The 25,942-nt window shown below is 36.9% G+C and overlaps 1 protein-coding gene across 1 annotated transcript in view; it reads left to right on the top strand.

Annotated features, from left to right (window-relative positions):
* The first annotated feature begins 1,559 nt into the window (after positions 1-1,559).
* LOC126825381 (soluble guanylate cyclase 88E) overlaps positions 1,560-25,942 on the top strand; it is an 84,787-nt gene continuing 60,404 nt past the window's right edge. The window contains exon 1 of the mRNA XM_050554992.2: positions 1,560-1,609. The gene's annotated coding sequence lies outside the window, so the exon portion shown is untranslated. The remainder of the gene's footprint in view (positions 1,610-25,942) is intronic.

Genomic DNA, 25,942 nt, shown 5'->3' with positions numbered 1-25,942 from the left:
TAAGAAACCGTATTATTATATCACCGTTTCATCCTAAGGACGGCTGAGTTCGAATTTTGTGAAAATCGGCCCATAACTGACAGACAAAATGGCTGCCCTTCGTTCTCAAATAGCGTAAAAATATGGTATATCAAGGTTGTGGACCCTATAGAGGTCACAATTTTTATCCGATTTTGTTGAAACTTGAAATGTAAGTTTATAAGTATAACCCAAATTTCTTGGTTCCTTTCGATATTCGCGCATATCGGACCGTAACTTCCTGAATTATGGCCCCTGATTGTACGAAAAATCACGTTTTTAGCTTGTGGACCCTATAGAGGTCATAATTTTTATCCGATTTAAAAAAACATATTATTATACCACTGTTACACCCTAAGAACGGCTAAGTTCGAATTTCGTGAAAATCGGCGCAAAAATGACATACAAAATGGCCGCCCTTCGTTCTCAAATAGCGTAAAAATATGGTATATCAAGATTGTGGACCCTATAGAGGTCACAATGTTAATACTATTTTGATGAAACTTGAAATGTAAGTTTATAACCCAAAGATCTCGGTTCCTGTCGATATTAGCGCATATCGGAAAGTAACTTCCTGAATTATGACCCCAGATTGTACGAAAAATCGCATTTTTAGCTTGTGAACCATTTTTATCAGATTTAAAAAAAAACCGTATTATTTTATCATCGTTACACCCTAAGGACGACTGAGTTCGAATTTCGTGAAAATCGGCCCAAACTGACAGACAAAATGGCCGCCCCTCGTACTCAAGTAGCGTAAAAATATGGTATATCAAGGTTGTGGAACCTATAGAGGTCACAATTTTTATCCGATTTTGTTGAAACTTGAAATGTAAGTTTATAACCCAAAGATCTCGGTTCCATTCGATATTCCCGCATATCGGACCGTAACTTCCTGAATTATGGCCCCTGATTGTACGAAAAATCGCGTTTTTAGCTTGTGGACCAATAGAGGTCATAAAAAATGCCCCCCCCACCGTTCTCAAATAGCGTAAAAATATGGTATATCAAGGTTGTGGACCCTATAGAGGTCACCATTTTTATCCGATTTTGTTGCAACTTGAAATGTAAGTTTATAACCCAAAGATCTCGGTTCCTTTCGATATTTGCGCATATCGAATTGTAATTTCCTTAATTATGGCCCTTGATTGTAGGAAAATCAATTTCTTTTTAGCTTGTTCTTTATCCATCTCTCGAAAATGTGGACGTATCCTGCCTGGCAGCCGCTGGTTTTAATTTGAAGAAGTTGAAAAACTTTCTGGCTTAGTTATGTAGAGATATACTCGATATGATCTTTCCAAGTTGGATTTTAATTGAGAAAAACACCCAATATTTCTTACCGAGGAGACGACTTCTAATGGTTCATTACGTAATTTAATATTCAAGGTAGCAGGGAGCGTATTTCTTTTTTGTTGCGTCGTATTTAGCATATTTTTTGTTTTCGATATATTTAATATCATATGGTTTTTATCACACCAGGCTAATACTAAATTGGCATCAAGTTTGTTTTCTAATTCTTTGACAGTAGACCCAGAGGTGTAGACGGTTGTGTCATCCGCAAAGAGGCCAGTTTTAGAGGATAGGTATAAAGGTAAATCATTTATAAAAATATTAAATAATATAGGACCTAATATTGATCTTTGCGGTACACCGTGAAAAATAGGTTTATTTTCAGATAATATGTCATTAACAGACGTGCAATGACTTCTGTGTTTTAAGTATGATTCTAGAAAGAGAATTGAATTTCTATAAAATTTAAAATGTTTACTATTGTCAATAACAATATCATGATTTACTAAGTCGAACACTTTTTTTTTAAAGTCAAAGAATATTGCTCCAGAAAGGAGATTGTTGTTAATATAATCATACATGATTTCAGTAATATGTGTTAAGGCTGTTTGACATGAAGTAGATGAACGGAAACCTGATTGATTATTATATACATGTAAAAAATGATATTTATTTAGATGATTTTATTGTTAAGATGTTTTTGAACATGTGTTTCACGAATTTTTGATATATATGGATAAATTGATATTGGCCTATAATTCTTGGGGTCATCTTTGGTACCTACTTTATGAAGTGGAATAACTTAAGCTTGTTTAAATAAAGAAGGGTACATGTTATAATTTATTGCTAAGTTACAAATTTGTGTGAGACAAGCAGAAAGTTGAACAGCACCTAAGCGGAGAAAAAGTGGATTTATTGAATCAAGACCGACTGCCTTGGAAACATCTAATTTTTTTAGGGAATTAACCACATCAGTTATTTTCATAAATGGAATTTTGAAAGATACGCCATCGGGTACTTTAGAGTTTCCATAGGTTTTTAAATTATTATCGCCAAGCCTTATATTACTAAGGGTATTATCTGTATGAGCATTGAGTATTTTATCGGCTACGTTAGAGAAGACGTCCTTAACTATATTGCTGTTCAGTGGTATGTGGGGCCTACTGTTACTTTTGCTAGCTTCTGTGTTCAATGCATTCCATATTTGTTTAGAATTTTTGTTATCTCCGACCAGATCCTGGAGGTACTTTGTTTTAGACTGATGAATCATTGTTAATTAAGCGTAAGTCATGCATGTAATTATTTTCAACGAAATTTCGAAAGGATCTGTATGCAACATGTTTTGTTTTTGGGGATATTTACCCCTCTTTTGGACCATGTAAAACAAGTTTGAAAGTGGTCTGATATAGAATAACATGGCACTTTAGTTTCAATAATATGGTTTGGGGCAGATACAATGACATGATCAATTAACGTAGAAAAAGTTGAATTTGTAACACAGGTTGGAGAAGAAATGATTTGAGTTAATTTGTAAAAATTGAGTGAATCCGTCCAATAAGAATTTTTTTATTGCCTAACAGATCGATATTTATGTCACCAAAAATGATAAATTCACTTCCTCAATTCCACACAGAATCAATCATTAATTTAAATTCATCATGCCATTTAACATTGGATGCGGATTTCTTTATAAACAACATATTAAAATAGGTGATGTCTTTTTCATAGCAATTTCAAACTAAATGACTTCAAGAGTATCGCGTTCCAAATCAGTTCTCCTTTTACAATTAATAGATTATCTTACATGTAACAGAGTGCCAGAAGACCTAAATGTACTATTATATAAACTAGGAAAATAATAAATAAACACCATTTACAGAGTCTGATAAATATGTTTCAATGAAACCAAAAATATCAAATTTTTCAAGAAGTAATTTGAGTTCCACTGTTTTGTTTATAAAATGACAAACATTTAGATGTCCTATGTGAAGACCTTTCTTGATCAGAAAATTAAACATACCGGTATTGAAAACAAACAAAACTAAACTAATCACAATTAATTATCAACAAACAAACATCAGAGAATGGAAAATGCGACCATATATCATGGAAAGATAATTGTGTAATTAATTATATAAACAACCATCATAGCTTTGCGGAAAATTCGTTTTAGTTAATAATTGATTCATTCAGAAAATTCAGGTGACAAATAAATATTTTGGCAAATAGCCTCACCCCCCCCCCCCACACACACAACTGAGATTGACCCCCTACACCCATGTACCCCCTTACCTGTTGTCCAGTTTTTTTTAATCCAATATTGTTTATTGCCCCCCCCCCCCCTGTCCGAACGACTGGGCATTGTCCTTCCAGCCCCCTCCCATCCCGTACCACTGACAGGGGAATCCGCACCGGAGTTGTCTTGTACATGTACAGAAGTCTAGTAAATTGTTAAACAAACTGAATTTGATGTTTATACATGTATTATAGCGATGATGATGATTACTAAATTTGATCACATTTAAAGTGAAGAGTAACTGTGTAATTTTGATTTTTCAATAATTGTTTTACTTCAGTAATCAATTAGTTATTGTCTTGTATCTATCTTTGTTAGTAAAGTGCACAATTATAGATACGGTTTCAGTTTAAATGTTTGTAATTAGGCTTTAAATATCTAAACTAGACGTTTACAGCTACCTGTATTAACAATAATGTAAGGTCTAATTGAAAGGGTGTGTGGGTGTGGGTTTATATTTTAGTGGAAAACAATCACGTGGTTTCAATGCGATTTACAAAACTACGGACAGATTCTGGGCCCGGTTCCTAGAAAATTCTTAAAGTAAGCACAAAGTCATGCTTCACCTTTTCTTACGTAAGAAACTTATAAAAATACCGTCCCTAGAAAATTCTCAAGACCATTCTTACGTAAGCAAAAGTCAAGTATAAGTCTAAGCACATTGTGACTGGTAAAGTTTACCATAAACTGAGACTACGATGCTCTTTAACGTCACAAAAACAACTTTGGTATGCGAATTACGTCATAAATTTGTTGTCTGCTTCATTGACGTCATATATATATGGTTGATTTAGATGCATTTGACATGTTCCCTATACACATATAAAATGTGCCACAAGATAAAAAAACGCAGACACATACAAACTAACTGAATAATTGTGAGAGCGCCTGATCATAAGTCCGTTTTTTTGTAGCCTATTGTTTACTATAAATTGGCAAATTAATAAAATGGTTTCAGGGTATAGTCGTCGGCCCTGTCCCTCCATCGGTCGTTAACGTGATAGATGCTCGAGTTTTAGACTGATTTGGTGTGCTGGTTACAGACCCTGCGAGGATGATCTCTGTCGATTTTCAACGTTGTTAACGCCATAGAGGCTACAGTTCTCACCAACTTATTTTCAAATTTTGATGTGAAGCATTTGGAGTGCTGGGAGGACAAACCTTATGGATATTCAATGTTCCTCGACCTTTCGTTCCGGAGTTATCTCCCCTTTGCCAAAACCTTGTTAGTGTGATGGATGCCACAATATGAAGCATTAGGGGTAGTAAGAGGAATAGCCCTATCGATATGTAGCTTTCCGCAACATTCCGTTCCGGAGTTGCCCCCCTTGTCCGTAAATCTTGTCAATGCGATAGAGGCTACAGTTTTAATACATTCTTTTAAACAAATTGGTGACTTAAACTTTACGTATTGATACACGGGATCAACCATATTTAATCTCTTTACTTAAATTTGTTAAGCCGATTATAATTAGTGAAATAATATATCAGATGAATTACACCGCAGGTTTATTATTTTTATACGCCCACATTGAAATGTTGACGTATATTGCCTTCGCCCCCGTCCGTCCGTCTGTCGCCCCCTTCGTCCGTCGGTCCATCGTCCACAATTTCTTGTGAACGCTCTAACGCCATCCAATTGTTTTAAAATTGACATATGTTGTTTACATTAATGCCAAAAGTGAAATTTATATGCAATATTTAAGTTAGTGAAACGAAGAAGCCTATTGAATTTCAACAATTTCTGTTTATTACGTCTAGAGTTATGGCCCTTGTTTCCCTTTATTGAACCTTGTGAACGCTCTAACTCCAAAAGTTATCATCCGATCTTTCTGAAATTTATATGCATGATTTAAATTAGTGAAACGAAGAAGCCTATTGAATTTCAGCAATTTCTGTTAACTACATCTAGAGTTATGGCCCTTGTTTCACTTGACTGCACCTTGTGAACGTTGTTAACGCCAAAAGTTATCATCCGATCTTTCTGAAACATATATGCATTATTTAGATTACTGAAACGAAGAAGCCTGTTGAATTTCAGCAATTTCCGTTTATTACATCTAGAGTTATGGCCCTTGTTTCTCTTTATTGATCCTTCTCAACGCTCTAACGTCAAAAGTTATCATCCGATCTTTTTGAAATTTATATGCATTATTTAGATTAGGGACACGAAGAAGCCTATTGAATTTCAGCAATTTCCGTTTATTACGTCTAGAGTTATGGCCCTTGTTTCACTTTATTGATCCTTTTGAACGCCCTAACGCCAAACGTTATGACCCGATCTTTGTGAAATTTATATGCATGATTTAAATTAGTGAAACGAAAAACCCTATTGAATTTCAGCAATTTACAATAATTACTTCTAGATTTATTGCCCTTGTTTCACTTTTTGGTACTTGTGAACGCCCTAACGCCAAAAGTTATGACCCGATCTTTGTGAAATTTATATGCATGATTTAAATTAGTAAAACGAAAAAGTCTATTGAATTTCAGCAATTTACAATAATTACTTCTAGAGTTATTGCCCTTGTTTCACTTTGTTAAACCTTGTTAATGCTCGATTGATGAAAGTTATCATCCGATATGTATGAAATTTTTATGAATCTTTTAAATTTGTGAAACAGGTCTATTGAATTTCAGCAATTTCCGTCAATAATTTCTAGAGTTCTGGCGATTGTGAACGTTTGAATGACAAGAGTGATCATGTGATCTGTATGAAATTTATATGCATTATTTAAATTAGTAAACGAAAAAGCCTGTCAAATTTCAACAATTTCTGTAGATTACTTCCAGAGTTGAGACCCTTGTTTCAGTTTGTAGAACCTTGTAAACCCTCAAACGACAAAATTTATAATCTGATCTGTATGGAACTGTCTTGTAAAGGCCCCCAATTATCTACAAAGAAATATATATGCGTCGACCGCCCGGACGATTTAGCTGCTGTGGGCGTATGTTTTGTTACCTGGCAACCTATCTTATAATATATCATCAAAAGATCCATAATCATTTTCTGAGTAGAGATACACTCTAAAACACTATTGACATTAGTAAGATTAGCAACCGTTTTATGAAAGATGATATGTTATTGACTAAATTATTCAGATTTAATTTTTCCAGTAATTCACGTATGGCTGACATTAAAATGACGTCATGTCGTAAAAAGTAAACATTAATGGTTATCCGTGATAATTGACTTGATCAATATGTTTGAAGACTCCCTCACTCAAACATTGTACATGACAATTGCTTTAAAGAAATTGTGGATATCGGTATCCGATTTAATTACAAAATCAATGTAATTGGTGGAATATGAAATACTTTTTATTTAAATAATTAGCTTGCATGTCGGGTCTTTATCTGTAGCATTAGGTGGGATGGTGATAGATGTTTATGCCGAGGACGTCGACATCGGTTTTATAGAAGGTGTCGAAGTAATTGACATTAAAGGATTATTTTAACTCCTTATTACCTGTTAATTTACAAGTCGACATTTTTATCGAATCTTATCTTATATTCTACATAAGAATTATCACAGTTTCTAACAGCAAACATAAAATTCAACAATGATTAACCTAAAAGTACATATGAATTATCAAAGTTTCAAACAGCACACGTAAAATTCAAAGAAGATTAACATAAAAGTATCTTTAATCTAAGTGAGCAAAATAAGATGATTCGCACTGCTTCGGTACACAAATCCATCATATACCAAATATTGCGAGCCTATCTATTAGTAGGAATAAAATCGGGTGGTATCTGAGAAATGTTTCATTGCTATAAAACCACAACCACGAAAAAATATATTTCAGATGTGGACCTAACTGAGAGAGAGAGAGAGAGAAAGAGAAATGGGGTTTTAACGTCCACTCGACACAAACTAGGTCATTTCGGGACTAACATATGGTTTTTAATTTTATTTACATAATTCGCTTGCGCGTAGGGGTCTTTAGCAGTGGGAGGAAACCGGAGGACCCGAAGAAAAACCCACGAGGTTGGACAGGCGACCCTACTCCTTGCCACGTACAACCGGGGATTCGAAACCACGCCAGTCGACTCAATGACAGACTTTATGATACAGCGCGCGCACGCTAACCATTCAGCCATCCAACCCCCTGGAGCTAACGGTCTGTATTTTCCCGATAGTTTACCATGGTTGAACCAGGTCCGTATTCTTTGTTTGGGTGACAATCACTGTAACAGCGCTAATAAGAAGGATAATCGCTGGGAATCCTAATAAATGTACAGTCTCTTCAAGGGCGCATGTACACGAAATAGTCATATCAATCAAAAATATCTTTAATGCCATTTCCTGCGGTCAAAACAAATCGCTATTGTAATCAAGTTTATTCAAATGAACACTTAGTCCTAACATTCATCAATATTATAAATCATTTACAAAGGTGACAATTATACTGGTACCAGGAATTACTAACGTAATACTAATGAATAAATAGTGATTATTTTGGGCGAATCACAATTGAAGGATATTTAATGCTAATAACGCTGGTGTCAAACACGGATGAGTTGAATCTTATCTTACATCATTTTTATTAGATTGTGAGTGAGGCGGGGTGGTATTGGTTACTCGGTGCTGGTGTCGTGACTTCCGATTGTTTATTCCAACAATTATCTCACGTCTGGGGTAAACGATTCTCGACTACAAGATGGCGTTACCAAATACAACCCGGCTACAAGATGGCAAAAGAAAGCGGAAATCCCACCATTAGCTAGGCAATCATGTTATACTTCCACAAAATCCTGAGATTTACAAGGCAATATTTGGACGATAATTTGAAACAGTGTTGCGTAGTTTCTGAGTTTAGTTTCGTGATGAACATCATTATGAATCTTGGTGTGTTGAACTTTTACTTGTTAAGACACCATAACACTTTATCTTTGACATGACGAATATAAGTTTGGTGTGAAGGGTTGTAGTTTATTCAAGAAATCTGTAATTATTATTGATGAGTTACTATTTTCTGGGATATCAAATTATTATAAAGTCGTAAAGTGAAATAGATCAAAATTAATCGTCAATTATTCCAAACTTGGGAAATGTACTACTACTAAAAAGGAATATTGATATTGCTCTCATTCCAACCAAACAGTATGCATACAGAGCAGTGCCGTTTAGCACCTCAATTTAAGAACAGTTTTATAGCTCACTATTTATAATATAATAATAACAGATTAGATTTAAGTTTTGATTTGAAAATTTCCAAACATTGTGAAGCTTTGAGAAGTACATGTAAAGAGTTCAAACATGTTGGTACAATGTGGAAAAAGATTTATGCCTATAATTTGGTACCGTTAGCCGGCAATCATTTTCTGTTTCGACCATAGGATGAGTTTGGGGATACATGCAATAAAATTGACAGCAGATGGCCATACGAATATGAAATTTTGAATATCGCGCAAAGGCGGCCCCTAGCATGGGCAAAAACCAATCAACAGCCTAAGCAAGTGCGATACCTACAGATGGTACCAGAATCACACACGAAGGTAATCCGAATATGAAATTTTGAATATCGCGCAAAGACGGCTCCCAACATGGTCAAAAACTAATCAACATCCTAAGCATGTGCGATACCTACAGATGGCACCCGAATCACTCACGAAGGCCACACGATGGCTCTGTAGAGTTGCCCAGGACTGACTCAGGAAGATGTTTTATCGGGCGTAACAGTCTCTCGTTATTGATACCAGATAATCACACGATAAAGTAAATTCGGCTCTGATCGTATAAACATCGGGCCATTCGTGATGGCAACTTAAGTCATCGTATGACCGCCTGTGAAGTTTACAGGCTCCGGCAGCAACTTCGTGAGCGCTGGCAAAATATTTGACATGCTAAAAGACCTTGCGAAGGTCCATTTTACCCTTCATATGGCCATCATGGGCGCATTGCGAGGGCTTCCCGTAGTCGTGTTGCCTTCCTAAGCCAATCGGGCTGATTCTTGTTACTTCGTATTGTGTTCGTATGGAGAACAAGCGGTTTTCATGCACTATACACCCACATTTTGCCAGAGATGGAGAGATTTGCGTGAATATCGAACGGCAACATGATTGTTGGGTTATAGTTTCATCAAAATCGGATAAAAACTGTGACCACTAGAGGGTCCACAACCCTGATAACTTTTACACTATTTTTGTACGGGAAGTGGCAATTTTGTCCGGCAGTTTCGGTCCGATTTTCACAAAATTCGAACTCAACCGTCATTGTTGTGTAACGATGGCCTGATGAAGGACAAAATAGACAGGGATTCAAAAGGAAAATGAAACTTCGCATAATTTTGCCGGCGCTCAAGAAGTTGCTGCCGGAGCCAGAGCCTGACGTCGTACGATGACTTAACATGCCCTCACGAATGGTTCGATGCTTTTCCGATCAGAGCCGAACTTGAACATTTACTCAATCGTGTATCCATCTGGTGTCAATTTCGGGACAGTGTGACGCCCGCTTTAATGATAACTTCAAATTAAGATAGTACTGAACAAAACCCGCGAATGTATTGTACATTATAGCAAACGGAATATAAATGCCGTATTGGTAAATGTTACCGGGGTTAAGCTTGGGAGGCTTCGTGACGCGAAGGAAGCGTGTGTTGAATTTGACGGTAAACATGAACATAATCAACAGGCACCCGAAATCATGATGAATCTTACAAACAATTTACTATAGGGACCTCTATTCTCAGAGCATAAAACATGTAAATCTGATTGCAAAGCCATCGGTTGCTACTGTAAGTCCTGGTATAATAACGGTAGCAGCGCCCATGCATCGAAAATTGCCCGCTTCATTATTTCATCGTGCCTTTGGGCTGCTGCTACTAGAATACTTTTACATGCGTCCGCCGGGGCCTAACCATGAAAATATTCAATTGTTTTTCGGACAATTAGTTTCATTATGAAAATAGCAATCGTCGTACAAACTAAACCGGAAAGATTTCGATTTGACAGTTTTTACGTATTTTTGAAACCGGTTTCGAAGTCTTTTGCTCCTGTTATGTACAATCATATTCTAATGTGGAAAATTATTAGTTATTGACAATAATAGGAAGTTATATACTATTCTAATACGATATGTTATTTAACATACATGTTATTTCTTTAGCAGAGAGTCTCCGCGTCATAATATGATGTACTTTAAATTATTGTTGTGTACAGCAATTACAATACTGTCTGATAATTACAGCGAGAGATATTATCCTTGCTTAATTATATCGTAGCATCTAGTCAACGTCCTAAAGATTCAGAAAGTGGCACTCGTTGTGGACTGTTTCGGTGATTTAGCTCTTGTGGGCTATGTTTCATTGCCTGGTAACATATATTTAAATGAAAAATACTATTAGTAAATAACGTAATGCATACTTGTAAATAGATGTGAAAACACATTTGTCTGTGTCCATTATTACACTTTGAGATCCACTGATAAACAAACTGACGAAGAATTAACTGTTAGTGCGATGTACTACCGCAGGGTCAACTTCTTGCCCCCTGGGTTATTGGTACGCCTAGTAAATGTTCCCCTTGGGAATAATTATGTAGATTAATAACACACTAGAGATTTTGATAGTAAGAATAAAAGTACTATTCATGAAACGATTTTATTAGAAAATAATTATGGTACGTAAACACCTGTAATCATCTATCCTAGTAATTATTTATTAGTATATGTTTTATAGTCAAGTTGTGATTAGTTTTTGATTGCAGATAAGAACAACGCTAAGAATACATAACACAGTCCATTAGAATATCGGTTATGGGTTAACAGAAAACTCCATCTGGGAGCTGATATCACATATGGCGCACCTGCGTTCTGATAGGAAGGGGAATTTATTTAGGTGAAGGTGTTTTCATTTCGTTTGAAACAACATGCATTTGGTGTTTCGTGAATGCGATGAAATAAAATTAGAATTCACCACTCGTGTGAATATTATATGCTGGCATCAAACTATCCCGAAATTGACACCAGATGGCCATACACATATGGAAGTTTGAATTTCGCGCGAGGATGGAACCTAACTTGGTCAACAGTAAATCAACGACTGGAACAAATGCAATGCCTGCAGAAGGTCACACTTTTGCACCCGAACCACACACCAAGGTAATACGAAGATTGGAATTTTGTATAGTAGATTATACCCACGGGCCACACGGTGGCTCTGTAGAGTTCCTTAGGACTGACCCAGGAAGATGCTTTATCGGGCGTCACAATCTCCCGAAATTGACACAAGAAGATAAAAACATCGGGCTATTCGTGAGGGCACCTTAAGCCATCATATGACCGCCTGTAAAGATTCACAGGCTCTGACAGGAACATCGTGAGCGCTGTGTAAACTCTATGACATGCCAAAAATAAATTCGAGTTGAATTTGTGTGTCCATTTTGCACTTCATAAGGCCATCCTGAAGGCACTGTGAGGGCTTCACGTAATCGTGTTGCCTTCCCAAGACAATCGGGCAGATTTTTGTTTACTTCGTATTGTTTTTGTAAGGAGAACAAGCGGTTGCCATGCAAGATACGCCCACATTTTGCAAGAAATGGACAGAGAACAAGCTAAAAAATGCGATTTTACGTAAATCAGGGGCCATACTCCATGAAGTAAATATCGAGATTTTTGTGTTATAAACATTCATTTCAACAAAATCGGATAAAAATTGTAACGTCTAGAAGGCCCCCAACCTTGATATTAAATACTTTTACACTATTTGCGTAAGTTTCGGTCCGATTTTCAAAGAAATTCCAACTCAACCGTCATTGCTGTATAACGATGGCCTTATGAAGGACAAAATAGACACACTGAGCCTGGGCCGGAGGTCGTACTATGACTAAAGATGCCCTCACGAATGGTTCGATGTTTTTACGATCAGGGTCGAATTTGAATTGACTCTGTGTCAATTTCGGGACGCTAAAAACACTATTTTTCGTAAAATCAGGGGCCATAATCCAGGACGTTTACCGTCCGATATGCGCGAATATCGAATGGGATCGAGATCTTTCGGTTGTAAAACATACATTTCAAGTTTCATCATCGGATAAAAATTGTGACCTCTAGCTAAAAACGTGGTATTTCGTACACCCAAGGGCCATAATCCATGATATATGCCAATATCGAAAGGAACCGAGATCTTTAGGAGGCAACCCTATTATTTCAAATTCCGTCAAAATCGGGTAAAAATTGTGACCTGTAGTGTCTTTAAACAAATTGTGGGCATATAAGAATGCCCAATGGCACCTATGATCAGATGGCGATGACAAGTTGCCCTCACGACGGCCTTATCAAGGGCAAAATGGACACACAAATTCAACACGAAAATGAACCTTCGCAAGGTCTTTAGGCAATTTTTTGGCGCGCTGAAGAAGTTGCTGTCGGAGCCTGAGAAACTCCACAAGGGGTCATACGATAGCTTAAGATGCCCTTGCGACTGGCCCGATGTATTTACGACCAGAGGCGAATTTGAACATTTACTCTTTCGTAATGCACGATGAATTAATCCGATAGATAGGATTCATTTTTGAATTGAAAACTTTTGTTGAACTTTTTGTATTTGATAAACTTTACCTTATTGTGCTTGATAACGATAAGAGAATACTTATCGAAACGTTGTGCTTGTGTATAATAAACCAGTGATTGTTGTCCCATATAACTGTATAGTTTTGTTTACCTTATTGTATACCGTGCTGGAACACTTGTGCGGTATACTGAAAAGCCAAGTGATCCAAATACCGACTTTATCGTTTTGAGTAAATGAAGTTTAAAGTTAACATGTTAGCATAGCTAAACTGTAAGACTGATTTTTTAAAAAATTATTGGAAGGTTGATAGACTATAATAAAATAGGCCATTTGAAATCCACTTGGCTCACTTTGCCATGTACTGATTTTAATATATACATTTTTACCCAGCCAAGATCTATACAAAACAGTGTAGTAGGAAGCGATTCAGGATGTCGAAATGGATTATTATATCATCTTTGAATATGTTTGGTTAGTTAGTTCTTTGATGGGTACAAGACGGGAGGGCCTGGCAAGGACAGCGTCTAATCGTTTGGGTAGGACGGAAAACCGAAGTTCCGTGTACACATTCCACTGAACACCCATCTTCAATAGAAGGCTTGATCTCGCTTTAACTACGTACATCTTATCAAGGCTTTCATGTAATACCCAACATTTTTCAGCACTAATTTCGATTGGGTACAAGCCCAACTTGTGAGCCTATCAGATTCCCCGATCGTCGCGAATACCAAGTCTCGCGCTTTCAAGCTAAAATGTCTACCTGTGATAATCGAGTTGCAAAGTTCAAGGTTCATTCAATGTCAAGGTTTCCGTGGAGGTCGCGATGTTACAACCTCTGATTGGACACTACTGCTCATGTGTCTATAGATAACATAGCTATAAGTTCGGGATTTGTGAAGTAAACAAGCAACGGCCAGATGTTGTGAAATTCGCAGTCGTTGCTTCAGGAACATGCTGAACATCATACTCCTCGCAGTGTTTTGTTTGATTAGACTTAATCCCACTCAAGGACTGCAGTACTCGCCGCAAATTTCTGTCTCAAATTATGATTGTTTCAACAGTACGATCAACAACCAATACATTACTACGTAACAAAATCAATCGGGATTAACCAGCCCTAACAGGGTCGTAACTAGCTCAGAGCATAAAGTGGGGCGGGAAGTTTTCTCTCAGGGGTGCTGTAATATTGACGGACAATATATATCTATTTTTTTATGGTCGAAAATCTTTTCACAGCCCCCCCCCCCCCTAATTACGGATCTGAGCTCTAAATATGTTACCATAAAGTGTCTGGTGACAATCGTGGCTATATTAAGTCATAACGCGAAATGTATTCCGCTTAATTAACTAGTGCATAACAGAATATTTCAGAGAAACTAACTGTGTAATAAACGAGGCTACCCAAAATAATCGCTGCGCACTTGAAATCTTTTTATCACCTCTTGGAGCACACAGCAGACGAACAATATTTTCACCATCTTTTAATACATTTAATCAACTTTGCGAAGACCCCAGATCAAGGGCTGCCATGTTACGTATTGTGTTTCACCAAACTGGATAGGAATACGACATGTGCTTTTTTGATAAAATAAATAATTTATAGATTTTCTTTACAAAAATGGATAAATAATATCGAATAATTAAAGGTAGGCAGTAATAATTGGTACAAACAGGCATGTATGGTGGACTATGTTTGCCATAGCAAATATATACTATTTGAATGGAATTCTAATACTTTTATTTTTTTTATTTAATTCTTTTTTCATTCATTTAAAAATCGTGGACCACAGTGTTTCGCTTTCGGGTGTTTTATCAACATAAATCCTGATGAGCGCGGAGTGAAAAATGTCTAGGAAGACTGGAATATTGCTTTCTACATGAAGGAAATGCAAGAATTTAATGTTTCAAAGAAGAAAAAATGCTTGTTCTGAGTAAAATAGTGGCAAAATTGAGCCAACCCCTGTTTTGAACATTTTGTACAAACCCATTTGCTGTACATTATTAACTCAGTGTTACCAATTTTCAATTTTCTGTAGGAAAGCTGGAGCTGTTTCTAAACCTTACAAACTTATAGATCCCATCTATGTTATATTAGCAATGAAAATAAGGGTATTTTTAGACATTTTTTTTTTTGGGGGGGGGGGGCACGTGGCTAAGTGGGTAAGACGCTGGCTCGCTAGCCTTGAGATCGAGTGTTCGATTCCTGCATTGGACGAGAAAGTTCATTCAGATTTTCCGGCGTGGTTTCCCTTTGTCAGTGATGCAGGATGGAGGGCCTGACAAGGACAGCTGTCTAGTCGTTCGAATGGGACGAAAAACCGAGGTCCCGTGTACACATTGGCGTGCACGTAAAAGATCCCTTGGCAGTTGGAATTCGATATAAGAGTAGGCCGTAGCGCCGCTGCTCTGGCAAAATTTCCAACATCGTTAAACCCCATTTCATTTCATTTCAGACATTTTGACTCATTTGAGTAGTCATGAAATGATTAATTTCTACATCAAAATGGGGGAAATCTGGAGATTTTCTGTGAAAATTCCTGATTTTTCGACAAAATTAGGTGAAATTACAATACTGTCCACTTTATCTGTGCTTTCGGGGACTGAATACGCCATAATTGGGCATTAAAATATTTTTCTTACTGTTAGAAATTAAATAAAAACTGAAAATTGAGAAATTTGCAGTAAAATCACAATTTTTCTCCAAACTTTGATTAGTTTTTTTTTAAAATTTAACTTTTTTTTAGCTTTTCTGCAGTCAAAATTTTTTATACACATTTTCTGAGAATTTAGTCTGCATATTTTCAAAACTAATAGTGTGGTATGACATGTCATCCCGTAGGATTTTATATGCTAAAGTTGATTTGTTTTTGTTGTTTGGGGTTGATGTTGGACCAAGCTATCCAAAAATGTCGGGGTGCAAATTTTTGGACCCCTTGCCCCCCCCCCCCCCCCCCTGGGAGGAGCATTTTTGAAATCAGGATCCCTCTGACCGAGGCCATGGCTATCTCCGCCAATAATGGTTGAATTTTCATGATCTGAAGTTCATTCTTTTTTTTTCATGATGCCAATCCCATCTATGATACACTTAAAGCGAATGGAAGAAGTCGCCATCGACTTCCGGTAGGAAATACCCATTTCCGGTGTCAAACTCGGATGATCTTACTTCATTCTGGTGTTTGTTAATCATGCGGACCCCATTCTATTGTTCAAATTTTTCGACCCTTGACCCCGGGGGGGGGGGGGGTGAAATCCGGACCCCTCTGACCGAGTCCATGGCTATTTCTGCCAACAACGGTTGGATTTTCATAATCTGAAGTTTATTCTGGTGTTTTTCCATGATGCCGATCACATCTATGATACACTGAAAGTGAATGGAAGTAGTCTTCATTGACTTCCAGTAGAAAATACCAATTTCCCGTGTCAAACTCTTGATCCCTTTGGTAGGGGCCTTTTTGAAATCCGGACCCCTCTGACCGAGTCATGGCTATCTCTGCCGACAATGGTTGGATTTTCATAATCAGAAGTTCATTCTGGGGTTTTGACATCATGCCGACCCCATCTATAATACACTTAAAGCAAATGGAAGTAGGTTTCATTGAATTCCGGTGGGGAATACCAATTTCCAATAACCCAGTTTGTAACAAGTAAACAAGTTTAATATCAAAAAGACAACGAAGTCGCCAGAAACGAAAGAAAAGGGTCCTATCTTGGAAATAAATACAATGCAGTTCACTACATCAGTTATTCATCATCCTCGTCCTCCTGCACGCGCCTGATCAAAGTGGTACGGTCCCTATGAAACACGTGCAGAGAGATCTATAAGGCAGACCATGTTTGCGGCAACTGCATCGCCCCATGCATCCTGTTTTACATCCACATTTTGTGAGTTCAATTGCAGCATGAGGAGCATGCAGATCAAGATTCGACACAGGAACATAAATGCCTTTGTCCAACTGGCAGCCGCTTTCGTTTAATAGGAGTTCCTTTGATATGGGACAACAATGCAGCACGAATCGGTGGATGCATCTCTACATCCAAGTTTTCTGAACTAAACAATTGCCATCTAAGTGCTGGTAGATTTAATGAAACAGATGAAGAGTATACTTGGCAGACAAATCTCTCTAATTCCTTGACCTGCGAAGGCAAGTCACCATTCACCAGCTCAGTTGAGATGATATATTCTCCAAGCTTCATGAAACAGATGATAACAGGGTCATCACCATCAAGCTTCTTGTATGCACTAACCCCTGTTTTCTTTGTGATGCCCACAAATTTACCTCCAGTCAGCACCAGTGAAGCTGCGAAGTCTAATCAGACCCTGAGACTCATGACTTCCTATGACACGCACTCGCTCGATCACATATATCTCTAGAACTCTGTGTTTTGCGACCTTCTCAGTTACAGACTTGAGATAACTGCGAATACAGAGACGACCCCGAGAGACAAGGTCTATGAGAATTGTGAGGGTATCGGCTTCACGTGACCAAACACGTGCTTCCCGCCAGTAACTCTAAGCTACAGATGCAAGATCCAAGAGTTCCTCAATAATGAGAACCCTGTGTGGTGTAGCCTGTGCCGTATCAAACAGGCTAGCATATGCTGTTGAAGGAGCAAAGGCGCAACCAGTCTTCATCATTGATGCTATGGCTGTACTTCAAAGTATGAATAAAACATCAAACATGCAGAAACTCTCTGGCCTACAAGAGGCATTCACCAAGCGAATCGACTCCATGCTGGTTGAATACAGTTGAGGACGCATAGTATTTGTTCGCACATGAATAGGATGACTCACTCATACCTCACCAAGTCCTTGCATCTGTAACTTATAGTGATGTCCTCACAATTCTCCTTGACCTTGTATCTCGAGGTCGTCTCAAGGTTTTAACTACGACGGCCACAAAAAAACAACAAACAAAAAACAAGAACAGAGACATACACGTGGTCAAGCGACTACGTGTCATTGGAAGTCACAAGTGTCAAGGCCTGATTGGATTTCACAACCACCCCGGAGCTGACTGGCGAGGTAAGTTTGTGGGCACCACAAAATAAATATGGGTTTGTGCATACCTTAAGCTTGATGGTGACGACCCTGAAATCAACTGTTTTAAGAACTTTTCGAAGGCGTGATAATTATTGAAGTCGTACGTGACCAGATCCCCGAACCTTCCTGCCATTGAACAAAGTGGCTGGCAGTTGGACAGAAAGTGGTTGTAAAACAGGTTACACGGAGCTGTGCAAGGGTTTTGATAGGGAGCGTACCAATATCATCAGGGATGTGCAAGGGGACGAAGATGATGCATCGCTGATGTAGTGGACTGCGTTGTATTTATTTTCAAGATAGGAATTTCGTTGTTTTCGTTTCTGGCGACTTCTGGCTTGTTATGATTTTTTTCTGGTTTTTTATATCAAACTGGTTTACTTGTCACAAATGTCAGATTTGTCTTGAATCTCGTGACAGAACATTCCAATGACCCAAAAGTGACTGCATGAAACAATTACCATGCTTCAGAAGCCACAAAAAGTGGTAATGCGTGAAAAGAGAAATCGATCTGAGTTTGACACCGGAAATTGGTATTTCCAACCACAAGTCAATAAAAACTACTTCCATTCGTTTTAAGTGAATCATAGATGGGTCGGCATGATGAAAAAAACCCACCAAGAATGAACTTCAGATCATGAAAATCCAAAGATTATTGGCTGAAATCAATCCGAGTTTGACACTGGAAATTGACACGCGTCTCTTAGAACGTTGGGTAGAACGCTTTCTACCACAGATGGAGCAACATGTGGCAACCTCTTGCCCAAAAGCACATATGAGGTTCTTCATAAAAAACTTGAGATACACAAACTGGAAGTAGAGACAATTAAACATGCAATTTTCGGCCCTACATTTCAACCTAGCCAACCTCTCAACTCTTATATCCTTCAACAAAAATCGCCATGCGAAAGCATATATATATATATAGAAAAAATGAGGTTTTTAGAAAGGAAAAACTAATTTCATCTTAGCTAGCGCTTTCACCCACTACGGGGATCATCAGGCATTTAATAATGAGATAGTATACAATTACATGACGTCATGGCGTTATTAATACATATAATATATGTACATGACAATAATAATACCAAATATAAATATTTTACAATATCAAATTCCAATATAAAATTATGCAGCATTTAATTTAGGGTGATACTTGTTAATAAAATGCCGTTCTTTATTTTCTAGCAAATTATTATCCGACCAGTTGAGTTTATATAAGGGGAATACCCTAAATTTTCCCTTTCCACATGTATCCAAGTGTTCACTTAGTGGAATCATTCTATTTTTGGGATTAGCAATGTGGGACCCCATAGTGGGTGAAAGCGCTAGCTAAGATGAAATTAGTTTTTCCTTTTCTAAAAACCTCATTTTTCTATATAATTTTACCTGAGAGTAGAATCTTTTATTTATTTTATATATATATATATATATATATATATATATATAAGATAAAAAAAATTAAATGAAAAAAGAAATAGGAAATTTTTAAATGAAAAAAAAAGAAATTAAATAAAATAAATATAATTAAAATAAAAAAAAATTATAAACAAAAATAAAAAAATAAAATAAATTTAAATTGTTTTTTAAACGAATGGAAAAAGAATTAAATAATAAAAAAAATGAAAATATTAAATTTCATTAAAATAGTTTGTATTTGCTATAGTAACCATAGTCCACCATAGACAAATTTATAGAATTTATATCGCAGATTTGAGTCAAAGACTTTTCGTTCCAATAGCGAGTTTTATTAAAATAGTATGTATTTTTTATGGCAACCATAGTTCACCATAGACAAGTTTATAGAATTTATATCGGAGATTTGAGTCAAAGACGTTTCGTTCCAATAGCGAGTTTCAGCGACGGCCAAATTTACCGATGCGAGTATCAATGTTTGCTCCCGGTGCATCCAAGGCCAGGATAACATTTTTCTTGAAATCAGCACTAACAAACACTGGGATTTTTTTTAAAAGAGGTCACCCCCGTTAAGCGACAGTCATGAAAATTCCATTTAGTTTATTGTACTGTGGAGAGATTTGATTGGACGGTGAGTATGGACACACTCCGTCAAAAACTCAAGTTTTTAGTCTAAGTTAGCAGTGGCTAGAGAGGGATTTCTCGGGCCATTGCTTCAGGGATATGACTCAACACAAACATTTTGGGACTAACATGGTACAATTCTCCTTTCTTTCAATAATGTGCTTGCTTATAGGGGCTATAGCAGTTGGGGGGGGGGGACTCGGTGGAAGAAACCCACGAAAATGGACAGGCGACCTCCTTGTCACATAGAAGCATGGGACCGAAACCACACCACTGGACTGAATGACAGGCCTTACGAACTAAATCCCGTACGTCAGATCTGAGCTGATTCCATAAATTTCTTCAATATTTGACAGAAAATTGACGGCACTGTAAGTAATGGCTTATTAATTTCTGGCGGCAAAGATGAAATGTGGTCGATTATACATGATGCTATCTCATTAAAACCCCTCTTTCCCTCACACTCTTGCCACATCACCAGGGTAGTGGTGCATACCCAAACTGTATAGCCACATCGGCCTTACATAAAATACCTCGTTTGGGGTGTGCTCTACAGGTCAAAAGTAAATACATGAAGGCTATTTTCTGTGAGTGGACGTTTAGTGTCTATATCAAGCTAGTTGAGTCCTTGTATGGTTCTTTCTTTGTGATTGTGGAGTTCAGTCTGTCTGAGGTCATTAGTATTAGCGGGATTTTCTATCCTTACTTTGCTTGTATCGCATGGTATGTATGTGTCCATATGAAGATGATAAAAATGGAGATTGAATTGATTGTAAAATATTTTGTAATAGATTGCTAAGGATGCAGATAATATCCTTCTGGCCGTAGTGTGAGCAGTACTTACGAAAGGGGTTAATATGTGTTTTCATAGAATCATCCTATTCTATAGAGGTTTTGTTTGTAGGAGTGTTCTTCCCTCGTTGATCTGGTGTTAATGTCTGTACATTAATTGCATTCTTAGTTCTTAAAATACAGATGTGACGTCATCCTTTGATGTTGGCGTACCATTATTTCCAATAATGTACGGTTAACTTGCCAATCGTACATTATCTATACCGTACGTAACTAACGTACGAAAATTAATTGGTGGCTAGCTTTTTTTTCGCACGTATACAGTGAATGGTCATTTTGCGTTAAAGTTTAAAATATTTGTTTTAGAACTGAAACACATTAACTATTAGTCAATCCCAACGCTAAAAACATCAACAGAATTGATTGTGTATATCTGAAATAGACCCGACCGACGCACAAAATAGTGCAATATGGCGGCCTCTATGAACAACCCTCGCAGACGCTGTCATTGAAGACAACGCCAATTCTATGAGTTGTAGATGTTATTTTTGTGAAAAATCATTGGAAGAAGAGAGAACATGTTGGGACTGTACGAATTATATAGTCTTTATGGGTGCAACGGACACAATTGTGAAGATAAACCTATAGTTGTTTACAATGTTGACCTCATGACCCATTGACGCCAATGTCGTGACCTGTGATGTGTAGATCACGTGATATGGATATCATGGCTACTGACTGTGTCTGAGATACTTCTACGCAGGTAGCGTGTCTCAGATGTTCAGAATGTATCTATACTAGATGAAATATTGGACTCGCGTGACGTATTTCATTGAAAAGCACTTGCGGGATAGTGTCTGTATTTTTAAGTTGTTTAATGGTCTCGAGCTAAAGACATTACGTAATATGTTGAAACAACACTCGACTAACGCCTCGTGCATTATCAATATATTACTTAATGTCTCGCTCTCGACCATTAAACCATACTTAATGCTTAATCCAGTCGTTTGTTGGATATACCAAATATTGACAAAAATACGTTCTTACAACTGTAAACGCATATCCAAATCGAAATAGAATAGTCTGGAGTTCTGTCTGTGGGAAGAAGCAAAATCCATTTCTTAGACCTAAGAGTTATGACATTGACTGATAATATGATTTTCTAGGTTTGTACATTCCAGTCAGCTGTTTCGTAGAATGCCCTGTGTATCTTACGCCCTTCATCTTCTGTAACTCGGTCATTACATTTCATAAACTGATATTTGCAAATCACATATTTATACTTTCCCCTTTCAACAAGATTACCCCTTCTGATCTTTGTATATTCTTATCCAGGGTTTCTTTTTACTGGCTCCGCATCCAATTTGAATCACTACACGTTCTTTTTCTTTGATTATTTTGCACAAGGCTGGTAGATAATTCACCATCAGACTTTGATTTATGCGCACCATATTCGTCAGCAGCTGAACCTTCAAATGCTAGATCAAATGCTAGATTAAATGCTATATTATTTTCAAAATTTATTTATACGTACACATAAAGTGGCAAAGCAATCCAAATCTATATATATATTTGTGACTGTCGTTTGTCTGTCTGTCTGTCTGTTCGGGGTTGGCGGCTACACTAGGTCTGCCCCGAGTCTGAAATTTGGGGTATAGGGGTAGCTCGGAACGGGGAGTAACATAGGCCAGGTGGCGTTAGTCTACCACTTCCGGTTTCGGAGTTATGACCCCCGAGCGAAGCCGGTCTGTTTGGGGTTGGCGGCTACACTAGGTTTGCCCCGAGTCTGAATTTTGGGGTATAGGGGTAGTTCGGACCGGGGAGTAGCATAGGCCAGGTGGCGTTAGTCACCCACTTCCGGTTTCGGAGTTATGACCCCCGAACGAAGTCTGTCTGTTCGGGGTTGGGGTATAGGGGTAGCTCGGACCGGGGAGTAACATAGGCCAGGTGGCGTTAGTCTACCATTTCCGGTTTCGGAGTTATGACCCCCGAGCGAAGCCGGTCTGTTCGAGGTTGTCGGCTACACTAGGTCTGCCCCGAGTCTGAAATTTGGTTTCGGAGTTATGACCCCCGAGCGAAGCCGGGTATCCTGCTAGTTACTTCATAATCGTATGTCCTTCAGGAACACGATCTTTACAAAATACATTAGGACGACATCAACTTTAAAATAAACAATGCTATAATATACCTTTCTCCTTCCCTGGATCATATTCACTGCCACTGGCGCAAACATCTTCAGAATTGTCTGTGCCACAGTTTCTGCGAATAATTTTTGCCCAACGACCATGTTGTAAACAGAGGTTACTTAAATGCACAAACCTTTGTACTTGGAAAATTTATCGAAGTCACTTTAGATCACTTATGTAATTTCAAACAAAGATATTGTGAATGATCCACATGGTAGGGTGACCCGTCCACCATACAGAAAGTTGGTCTCGGCACGGCGAATGTACACGCTTCTGTGTCTTATCTTGAAGTGATATCTCGCATACACTACGCACTCAGCGGTAGAATCTATGATACTATAAATAACCATCGCACGTGCAATTCTCTACACTTCTATCAACTATTACAGCCGTAAAAATCTATTGTTGACGATTTTGAATATCAGTAATATTTAGCTTATTGGTTATTATCTCAGCTTTAGAAATTACATTCGTTTATTTCTTAAATTGGTTTGTCATTAACTCTACCATTAGGAGCTGCATCTTTTGGTTAAGTACAAATAATATCTCTGAAATACTTCCGTTGGGCAAGAACATGATACTAGCAGTAGTTTAATTTTACTTTTACAAGGTTCTTAAAACAATTGTTGAGTTGACTAACGTGCGTGTTTCTAAATTCAATTTATTGTTCCAGTTTTCTGTCATGTTTCGTAAAAAAAGTAGTCTTGATTAATCAACCGTAGAATGATCGGTAGACTGGTTAAGCGAGAATACTTTCAAAACAAGGGCACGTAACCTATTTTTTACTCACACGTGCTCGGATGTTATGGGCGACACTCGGAACCATCTTTCAGTGTATTATTTATGGATGATTAAATGGTCATAGCCTATTAAGTACAGCATGAGCGTTTATTTACTGACTATAAATGTCTGAAACTGATTTAAGGCTTGGTATATATATATATATATATATTTGGAGATATTTATTTATGGTTGGTCACCCTACACATGGATTAATCTTCCAGATTAATCTTGAAAATATTTAGATAAGAAAATGTTATTTTAAATATTAGCACATGACGTAGACCCTTTGACAAGATAAAACCTATCAATCTGTTTCACAGAGGATTACGAAAGTCTTCTAATATCTCTGTAATATTTCTTCAACATGTGACGTCTCACTGCCTGAATGGCGCGGCGCGTGCATTGTTTACACAAGACCTTACTGGTTCGGACGGAATGGAGCCTTTTACTCATTTTAATACCCATTTCCACTAAATAGGAAATAATTTTTTACTCACAAATACGTCAAACGTCTTGATTTATTTTTCTAATACATAAAAACAAAAAGTTTTAGAATTTAATTTGTCGGGGGAAAAAAGTTAATATTTGTGGCTCATGAAGTCGCATCGATGTCATTTACTTGAAATGAGGATTTTGGATCACTTGGCTTATAAACTGAAAACTTTTGTGGAACTGTTTCTATTTGATAAACTTTTCCTTATTGATAAAGTTCTAAAGGACAATCATTGTATACCGTACTTGCACACTTTTGTCAGTTTTATTATATTAAGCGGATAATTGATGAATCCGTTATTGACCTTGAATATTTCTATACAGCACAGTTCGATGTTTTACGAGTTGCTGAATAATCATGTAGAGCCTATACATCCTAATGGCCCGTTTGATAATTTTCCATTGCTATTGTATGTGATTTTAAAGAGACAGGAAAGCAAAAGTATTTAATTAATATATTTAACATACTCAAAATAAAGTTTAATTTGTTTAATTTAATATTAAATAATATTCAAAATAACGTTAATTATATTTACTTCCGTATCAAAATGTTTATAGTCACAAAATATCAACATCAATTTCATATCATGCCATTTACAAAAACAGTTTTTAACATACCGTCAGAAATACACCATGCATTATCTTTAATTCAGGACGTGCATTTGCTTTCACATGCCATTTTAAAGAGACAAGAAAATAAAAGTATTTCATTAATATATTTAACATACTCAAAATAACGTTTAATTTAATATTAAATAATATTCAACCTATCGTTAGTTATATTTACTTCCATATAAAATTGTTTATAGTCACAAAATATCAACATCATTTTCATGTCATGCCATTTTCAAAAACCGTTTTTAAAATCCTGTCATGCCATCCATATGCAATACAGCATGCATTATCTTTAATTCAGAGCGTGCCATTGCTTTCACATGCGAAATCATCGTTATCATTAATTCTATTTCAGAACATGTTATTCAAAATAACTTTTAATTCTATATCGTATCAAATTTAAAATAAACGTTTAATTATATATCACACCATATTCAAAACAACCATTGATATCTATCGTATTCAAAATAAACTTCCCCCTCAAATAATTATAAATATTTTAATCCCTGTCGATTCATCATATACTATAATATTTAAGCCCGACCTGATTTTTAAAAGAACACTATTAATTTCCCTAATCAACTTGGCATGAAAAGGTGTCATCACAAAACAGCTCTTTTAATGCATATTTCAATAAATCTAAATCGCAAAGTAATGTACTATAAATTATAATTTAAATTTCCTATAAATATGGACTCCTGTGCACACATGTGGGTGATCAGGGAAATATGCAGTCAATACAAATCAATTATAATTGCTATAAATCATATCATATTCTATAAATCATTGATTATTTTTAACATCTTTGTGCCACATAATAAACATAGGTGTGTGTCGTTTCTGAATGGTCTTCAATCATATCACAGAATATTATGAC

This window comes from Patella vulgata, chromosome 6, assembly GCF_932274485.2.
Source record: "Patella vulgata chromosome 6, xgPatVulg1.2, whole genome shotgun sequence".
Lineage (NCBI taxonomy): Eukaryota > Metazoa > Mollusca > Gastropoda > Patellidae > Patella > Patella vulgata.
This window is presented reverse-complemented; position numbering and strand designations above follow the sequence as displayed.